General features: G+C 41.2%; 1 non-coding gene across 1 annotated transcript; it reads left to right on the top strand.

The window, feature by feature from the left end:
• Nucleotides 1–955: 955 nt before the first annotated feature.
• Nucleotides 956–1,014, top strand: LOC117795829. The gene has a single exon (XR_004619983.1). It is a non-coding gene; the product is annotated as a small nucleolar RNA SNORD49 (small nucleolar RNA).
• The last annotated feature ends 8,453 nt before the right edge of the window (nucleotides 1,015–9,467 follow it).

Here is a 9,467-nt window from a genome sequence, read left to right as displayed (position 1 = left end):
CATAATTTAATTCTATGTTGTCCAATATGGTAGCGGGGAACCACATATGGCTCTTCTGTATTTGAAAGGTGTGTAATGCAAGTGAGGCACTGAATTTTAATTCTATTTAATTTTAACTATTTCTTAAAATCTTTTCTTTTAATTGAAGTATAATTGACATACAATTTTACATTAGTTTCAGATGTACAACATATAGATTTAACCATTCCATACATTACTCAGGGCTCACCACGGTTAAGTAAGAGTAGTCACCATCTGTCACCATACACCATTACTACAATATTATTGACAGTATTCTTCATGCTGTACTATCCATCTCTGTCCCTTAGTTATTTTATAATTGGAAGTTTGTATCTTTTAATCCCCTTTGCCTATGTCTCCCAACTGCCTACCCATTCCTCCACCGACAACCACCAGTTAGTTCTCTGTATTTGAGTCAGTTTGATTTTTACTTGTTTTTGTTTTCTTTTCAAATTCCACATATAAGTGAAATCATATGGTATTTGTCTTTCTCTGTTTGACTTATTTCATGTAGCATAATACCCTCTTAAGTCCATCTATGTCTCAGATGGCAAAATTTCATTCTTTTTTATGGCTGATATCATTCCATTGTATACATATACCATATCTTTTTTATCCATTTTTCTGTCAGTGGATGTTTGGGTTGCTTCCATATCTTGGTTATTGTAAATAATGCTGCAACCATATATCTTTTTGAATAAGTGTTTTCATTTTCTTTGAGTAAATAACCAGTAGTGGAATTATTGTATCATATGGCATTTCCATTTTTAATTTTTTGAGGAAACTTCATACTGTTTTCCACAGTGGCTGAACCAGTTTACATTCCCACCAACTGTGCATTAAGATTCCTTTTTCTCCACATCCTTGCCAATACCTGTTGTTTCTTTTCTTTTTGATACTAGCCATTCTGGAGTCAGATGCGCTACCATTGCGCTGCTCTGATGAAATCACTTATAGGAAGTGCCGTCAGAAGCGATACTAGCCATTCTGACAGGTATAAGATGATATCTCATTGTGGTTTTGATTTGCATTTCCCTGATGATGAGTGATGTTGAGCACCTTTTGTGTGTCCATTGGCCATCTGCATGTCTTCTTTGGAAAAAATGTCCATTCAGCTCCTCTGCCCATTTTTAAATCCAATTTTTTTTTTGTATCGAGTTGTATGAGTTCTTTATATATTTTGGATATTAACCCTTTATCAGCAATATCATTTACAAATATCTTCTCCCACTCATTCCCATCGCCTTTTTGTTTTGTTGATGGTTTTCTTTACCATACAAAAGATGCTTTATTTTGGTGTAGCCCTGATAGTTTATTTTTGCTTTTGTTTCCCTTGTCTTAGGAGACATATACATAAATGTGTTGTGAAGGCCAGTGTTCAAGAGATTACTGCCTATGTTTTCTCTTAGGAGCCTTGTGATTAGAGGTCTCACATAATTTTAAGCAATTTAAATTTAAACTAAAAAAATATTTGATTCAAGTATTACAAAACTTTTAAGTATGTTTGGAAAAACTTGGGTATGTGAGCCCACTCTTCCAATTGTAAATTGAAATCTAAATCTAAATCAAGTGTACCTGATGTGAATTTAGTATTTATATTGAGATATACCTTAAGTGTAAAATTCACTCCAGATTTCTAATACTTAATACATAAAAAGGAATGCAAAATATCTCATTAATACTTTTGTATTGATTATATGCTGAAATTATGCTATTTTGGATCTACTGGGTTAAATAAAATATATAATTAAAGTGAATTTCACCTATATATGTTTACTTTGTTAATATGGCTGCTAGAAAATATATAAAATTATATATGAGGTTTGCATTTTATTTCTATTGGGCAGCACCAATCTAACAGAGATACATCAAATGTATATCCACAGAGTATTCATTTTAAGTTCTCACAGAACAAAGGAAGCTTCAATAAGTACCACATGATCACTATACACAGATTGTGCTGCTTGATTATAAAGATGTAAATAAGAAATCAGTCACAACAAGAAAGCTTCAAACATCTCCTCAGACCATAAAACAAACATATATTACACAGAGATTGGTTAAGAGGACATTTTAAAAAGGTATTACAACATATCTAGAAAAGAACAAGAATGACAGTGTCAAATGTCAAATGTTGTGGCCCATAACCAAAGTAGCACTTAGTTTTGCATAATTTTGAATACATTAACAGTAAACAAGATATATTAACAACCAAAGACCTAGGACATCACTAAACATAGTAGAAAAAAAGAGAAAACAATAAATACGATAAAGCCAAAGCAACAGGAAGAACATAAAAGAGGTAAGAAGAAAGATCAACAAGAGAGACCCAAATCCCTACTAAAATCTGATTCTCTCTTTTTTTAAGATTTTATTTATTTGTTTGAGAGAGAGAGAGCGTGAACAGGGGGGAGGAACAGAGGGAGAGGAAGAAAGACTCCCTGCTCAGCAGGGAGTCTGATATGGGGCTCAATCCCAGGACCCCAATATCATGACCCAAGCCAAAGGCAGACCTTTAACCAACTGAGCCACCCAGGCATCCCTAAAATCTGATTCTTTCAAAAGTGAAATGACAGGGGCACCTGGGTGGCTCTTGATTTTGGCTCAGGTCATGATCTCGGTCGTGGGATCGAGGCCCACCTTGGGTTCCGCACTTAGCAGTCTGCTTCTCTCCCTCTCCCTCTGCCCTTCCCTGTGTGCTCTCTCTCTCTCTCTTAAATAAATAAATGAATACATCTTTAAAAAAACGTGAGATGACAAAAAGATGGGTATGTCACTCTATATACCAATGCATATTGAGACCAGGTTGAATGGACAATAGCATGGGGAAAATAGCGATCCTTTACTGGAGGAATCCGAGGAAAGAAGTTGACATGAAATCAACAGAAGTCCTTCCACTCTCAAACAAGCACTGTCAGAACAGACAGCCCCACACAACTTTCAGGGGTCTGCCCAGACCCCAATCTGTGGATGAAATGCATTTGGGTGGTGCCTTTGTGAGCAAGTGGTTTGGGAGCCAGAATACAGAGGGAGGGTCAAGGGGAAATAACAAAGTAAAATAAATCAAAAGAGGGGCCTTGGCCTTGTGCAAACATCATGTGCCATGGCTTGAATGTTACTATTATTTCAGTTCTTTGCACTTGAGGAGATGTACAAAGTTCCTTTAAATGTGGTAAATAATTTTGGGGTGCCGTTCCTAGCCCATGGTTTTCTCCTTTATTGAATTTCAAAAATATGGTAACACAAAATTTAGCATGTTGTTTCCAACTGGGGTCTTCTTTTTTTTTTTAAAGATTTTATTTATTTATTTATTTGACAGACAGAGAGACAGCCAGTGAGAGAGGGAACACAAGCAGGGGGAATGGGAGAGGAAGAAACAGGCTCATAGTGGAGGAGCCTGACGCGGGGCTCGATCCCATAACGCTGGGATCACGCCCTGAGCCGAAGGCAGGCACTTAACGACTGCGCCACCCAGGCGCCCCACCAGCTGGGGTCTTCTGTCCTGCAATGGGTACCTGGTCATCCTGATCACAAAATTAATAGTGCTTTGCTGCTGGTGGTTATCTCTTCATGATAGAACCTGATACTAAGTGCAGATACTGAGGCCTAACTGACTGTGTGTGTGTGTGTGCGTGTGTGCGTGTGTGTGTGTGTGTAAGAGAGACAGAGACAGAGAGAGACAGTGAGAGATTGAGAGGGAGGATAACTTTTTCTTGGCTTTTTCTTTGATTCTGTAGATGTAGTCAAAAAGGCCAATTTTAGGGCTTATCCCCTAGGCATGGTATCTCAATTTTATAACTGGAATTGATCTAATTTAGTCTGAGGAGGCTGTCTAAAGTAAATACGGACTTGTTCAGTGAGGTTGGGGTACCCACACACCACCTATGAAAGAAGATAAAGCCATCGGAGTTGTCAGAAATACCGAAATGATCAAGGCATCACTTTTTCCTAACACACCCAGATAATGGCTGTAACCCGTTGGGTTTGGGGCTGTATGCACACCCTCACCCAGCCCCTCTGCATTACGTCCTCTCTGTCTGCAAACAGCTCAGAGGTGCAGCAGGTTGGAGGCCCAGCCTCACCAGCTGACCAGGCCAGGTGCGTTTCCATTGGCTGCAGGGGCCAGGGTGAGCTCTATTTTCTTCTGTACATAAAGATAAGAAGCCAAGGGCCCCCTTCCGAAAGCAAACACGTTTAATTTGAACCACCGCCTCCCCATGATTCACCGGATGGAATTTACGATGGTGTTTACCCTTTTCCACAAAAGTAGCAAATGAATCAGTACTAATAGGAAATATAAATCCATAGCAGATGCTTTTTGAAGTCCACAGGGGGGTTTCGCTCAGGAGGCCACCGTGACTCCAGAGTGTCTCCCCCCACCCCAGAAGTGCAAAGACTGAGCCAGGTCTTTGGAGGAGAAGCAACTCCAATGATGAGCAAAACAAGTCTTTGCATGTGCCAAGTTTTGCTTGGCCCCTCTTAGCAGCGGGAACCCAGACAAAACTTCAGGAATGCTTTGCTGGGCAGCTGTGGTACATTCAAAGCGGAGAAACAGCCTTAATCTTTGCAAAACCAACAAAGATAAGCAATAGCTTTAGCTGGGTTGAAATTAGCCAACGCGCTGCTACACAATGTCCTTGTGACCATTATCCAGGCTCTGACCGCCGAATGGCACTGCTCAAGTATGCTGGCAATGTTTAACCAACCATCTGTCTTGTACCTGTTCCCACTGAACAGGAGCCTTTGTCTGAACCCTGGCCCCATCCAGCATGTCTGCTGTCTGGGGCTTGCTGACAAGTGACACTGCAACTTCTCATTGCATTATATCAATTTCTCAAACTCTCGATGATGGTTTATCCCTCTATGGAGTGGCTGCTGCCAGAGAACAGTTTTGAAAGGGGATATAGATTTTCTGTCTGTCCATCTATTACTTTACCCATCACTATGTGTGTAAAAGCCTTATTTGCCTATTGATGTTTCCCGGGTTTTTCTTCTTTCGGAGGCATTTCCATATTCATTCAAATGTAACTATTGCTGATTTAATTTTCTTTCTTGGATAATTGTTCTTAAATTAGACCCTCCCAGATAATATTTTTTATACTCCGGTAAAAGATTTTCTGCTTAAATATCACACTTCACTGATTATGTTACCAAAGGGTAACCTAGGCTGAACTATTTGAACTTTATGCTTTCATAGGTCTAACGCAGTCAGATACTGGCATTTTCATGTGGTTCAACATATATATGACAAGATTTCCTTGTCAACTTAGCCATTATGCTTTAGAGTAGAATCTCATTATGCTTTAAAGTAGAACAGTAAGAAAATAATTAAAGTAGTTCATGGATTTTATTTTGTAAACAAAAATTTTTAATCAAACAAAATTCTCTTTTCAGAATTGATTTCTCCTGCTCTGCCTTGCCCTGCTTAGAAGTAATACGTCCCCATGTTCATTTTCCACATGTCACAATGTAGACACACAGTTGACCCCAGGACAACATGATTTGAACAGTGCAGATAAACTTATATGCGGATATTTTTTTAATAAAAATAGTATAGGACTGTAAAGTGACCTCAGGCTTGGATGCCAGTCACCACTCAGCTGCCTAACTCCAGCGCTCACTTGGACTCTTAGGACGCACGCTTCTTATCTATCAAGGGGACTGGTTTTGATAAGAGGCAAACAAAGATTTAGATGCATGGGGGCTCCAAAAAGCATAGAGTATGAAGTTGAAAATAGCTCTGTGTTTGGAGATCTTCAAACATATGTGTCTGCACTCATGTTCTAGCACCAAAACTCCCTGCCTTTATTTCATCGTGCTCATGGGCACATCCTAAACACAGTTTTGTCATCAGAGCAGATAGATCGCATTGAAGGAATCCAAATACCAATGCTGTCTTTCCAGAGGAAATTTGGAAAACAAAACAGTTACCTTAAAAATAGCAGCACATGGGGCACCTGGGTGGCACAGTCGTTAAGTGTCTGCCTTCCTCTCAGGGCGTGATCCCGGCATTATGGGATCGAGCCCCACATCAGGCTCCTCTGCTATGAGCCTGCTTCTTCCTCTCCCACTCCCCCTGCTTGTGTTCCCTCTCTTGCTGTCTAAAAATAAATAAATAATAAATAAAAATAAAAATAGCAGCACAACAAATCTTGTCATTAAATCTAATTCTTCACTGAAGCCAGAAAGGAAAGCAAAGACAGAAGGTGGGAAATCTCTTCAGATTTTAACTTTTGGAATATCTTGGCAAAGGGAAACAATTGTGGGAGTGGTCTAGCAGGTTGGTGGTCCCCACTGGGGGCTCAAAGAAAGAGAAATTCATTTATATTTTTAATCTCATTTTTAAGTTTCAATTTTGATGTATGTTCTATGTTTTGCAAGGTAATCTAACAGTAAATACCTGTTGAATCAATATATTTTATTATAATATATGTATTATTCACCAAACAATTATTCGCTAAACAAAGAAATATATATGGTTGTGTAAATTATTATATATTGCATAAATTATATATTATATATAATTATACATATAAAATTATGCATATAATTTCATTCATGAATGTATCCATCTGACATCTGGGCTGTTTCCACCTTTTGGCTGTGGGGAATAAAGCTGCTATGGACATGACTGTACCTGTATTTGAGTAGCTGTTTTCAGTTTTGGGGGGTATATACCTTTGAGTGAAATTGCTGAGTCATATGGGAATTCTATACTAAAATTTTTGAGGAGCCACAAAACTGCCCTCCAGAGCAGCTATACTGTTTTATTTTCCCACCAGCCATGTACGAGAGCTGCAATTTCTCCACCTCCTTGCCAAAACTTACATTTTTTTTGTAATAACGATTATGGTCCTCTTAGGGGGTGTGAAGTGGTATCTCATTGTGGTTTTGATTTGCGCATTCCAGGAGTCATCTTTGTCCACATGACCTTTGGAAGGACTTCAACGACAAGGGTATGCACCCTCTGGTATTTGTCACCTGGAATGATCTTTGGAGCCCTCCACAGGCCCTCCTGGCATCTCCCAAAACCACCAAAAGGCTGCATGTGCTGATACCTCAACAGGATCTCCCTTCTCAAAGGACATCACTGCTACCAGGAGGGGAGTGGCATGTACCTAACAATGAGCGGGACAGAAAAGAGATTTTTCACTACAGGCTGAGAGGGAGTGGAGTCCTGGGTCCATGGAGTACAGGTGAGCAGGCTTTTGAAAGTCAGAAGACAGAGCATATTGTGAGGCAGATGACCCCATGTTGGGCCAGAATCCTGGAGCCTTACCTGGACCAGAGAGCACAGAAATGTGTGTTCTGAATCCCCAGCCAAAGGAGGGGGCATCCTGATGCAAGAGCAGGCAGGAAGACATGGAGCCCAGTGAGATCTCAGGTACAGGGGGTCAGGTGAGTAATGTGGGATCAGGACAGGAAGAGTCAGGATCTTGGGGTCCAAAATACATGGCAGGTTCACAGAGAAACAAATCCAAGAGCAATCCCTGCTTATGAGCGTTTAGCTTTCTTCCCTTTCTCTGGGGTTTGAATGGCAGTTCTCAATTTGACTGCACTTGAGAATCACCTGGGGAGCTTTGAAAACTCCCAATGCCCAGGCCAAGAAATCAGACTCACTGTGTGGGAGACCCACAACCAGGATTTCAATGTTCCTCAGGTGATTCAAATGGATAGCCAAGGATGAGAAAAGTAGAATTTTAGGTTTAAAATAGTAGGTTTAAAAATTAGACTTCATTAGATTGCTGTTTTTATTATAAAAGAAATATGGGCACGTTATAGAAGTTTGGATGGAGCAAAGATTTTGGGGGAGGATGGTACCCATTGCCCTGTGGCCTTGAGGCTGCTATGGATGGTGCAGCCTGTGCCCTATTTGGGTCTCCATTCCTGGAAGGGTGGATGAGGGCTAGCAGCCAGGGCAGGGCTGTGCTGCTGAGGACACACAGGACGTGGTGTATTTTCTGTGTCTGCGGCCCTGTGTGGGCACAGTGACGGCTGCACTCAATAAATGTTTGTAGGATGAGTGAATGGAAGCAGGAAGGCATGAATTCATGAAAAGCAGCCTAAGACACGGTCCCTGCCCTCTAGGAACTTACAAAGGGGCAGTTGAATAGGCATTATAATGACAATAATCGGATGGCAATAATAGTTCCTGCATCAGTGGCTCTGTGTGTCTGTGCACGCAGCCCTGCAGCCAGGGAAACCAGGGGAAAGTTTTTGAAAACTCTTTTTGGTAGCTAGGGCCTCTCTTATCTTTATTAATGCCATGCAAGGCACTGACACACTGCCCCCTTCTTGATAAAACAGGTAAACAGGAGCAGAGCAAAAGCCAATGAGGCAGGTTGCCAGTGGTACCCAGAGCCCACCTGAATGGTCACAGAGAGGTAAGTGAGAGTGGAGAAAACTTTGCCTTGTGGATGTGGAGTTATTCTGTTGATTGTTTGCTTTTTGCTTGTTTGGCAAAAGTTCCCCAAGCACCCTGGCCTACAGATAAATCAAGTAAGTCGATAAGCCTCTAAAGCTTCCTCCTCAGAAATGGTGGTTGTGGTAGAAAGAACACTAATATAGGACACAGGAAAGCCAGGGGTTTCTCTTGTTTTATTGTCAACCATCCAGACGACCTTAGCAAATCTCCACACTTTCTCTGACCTGAAAAGCAAGCAGCAGTTTCTGTTCTGCTTTCCTTACCTGGTGACTATACACATTTAGCAAGATGAAGTACTGCCCTAAAAGGCACCTTTTAATCCTTAGATGTTCTTAGCCTCCTGTTTCTTACCGGGCTGGGGGTCCACAAGTCCCTCTATCCCGGGGCTGGCCCACAGACTGGGTGTACTGACTCTGGCAGGGCTGTGGTCACAAACCCCTGCTACCTCTCACATGCGGTGGGAAGTGGGCAGTGCCAGGAACCAGTAGGTACTAGATTTCTACAAGGATGCCAAAGAACCACTTATACACACAGGTTTATTAGTCACTGCTGGTATTTTAATTTCTTCTCGTGTTTCCCTCTGTTACTCCCAGGCATCCCCTTTCCTGTTGAGAGACAAGGTGACCTTTTCCCTCATGGCCCATTCTGCTTTTTGTTGCTGTTGTTGATACATCTAGATCAAAATATGTTTGGGTGGCCTTAGGTGACCAGTAAGGGTGAGTTGGTGAGGAAACTGGGGACATTGACCCTTGCCTGCCAGCCTAGATCCCTTCTATCAGAGGGCACTGACAAATGCGTACTCTGAGCCTGCCGGGTGGCTGTCCCCAAGGCAGTTCACCTGTGCTGGTCATCTAGTGTCAGGCTGGTACAAGTCCCATCACAGCCAGCTTGCCTACATGCTGTTTGAAGAGCTGAAGTCTCAGCTTTCACAATTTTTAAAACATTATTTTATTTTATTTAAGATTTTATTTACTGGTGGTTAGCCATACTACAGAGCACTTCTGTGTACTTTCACTTCAGA

The sequence above is a fragment of the Ailuropoda melanoleuca genome, chromosome 13 (assembly GCF_002007445.2).
Source record: "Ailuropoda melanoleuca isolate Jingjing chromosome 13, ASM200744v2, whole genome shotgun sequence".
In the NCBI taxonomy this organism is placed as follows: domain Eukaryota; kingdom Metazoa; phylum Chordata; class Mammalia; order Carnivora; family Ursidae; genus Ailuropoda; species Ailuropoda melanoleuca.
This window is presented reverse-complemented; position numbering and strand designations above follow the sequence as displayed.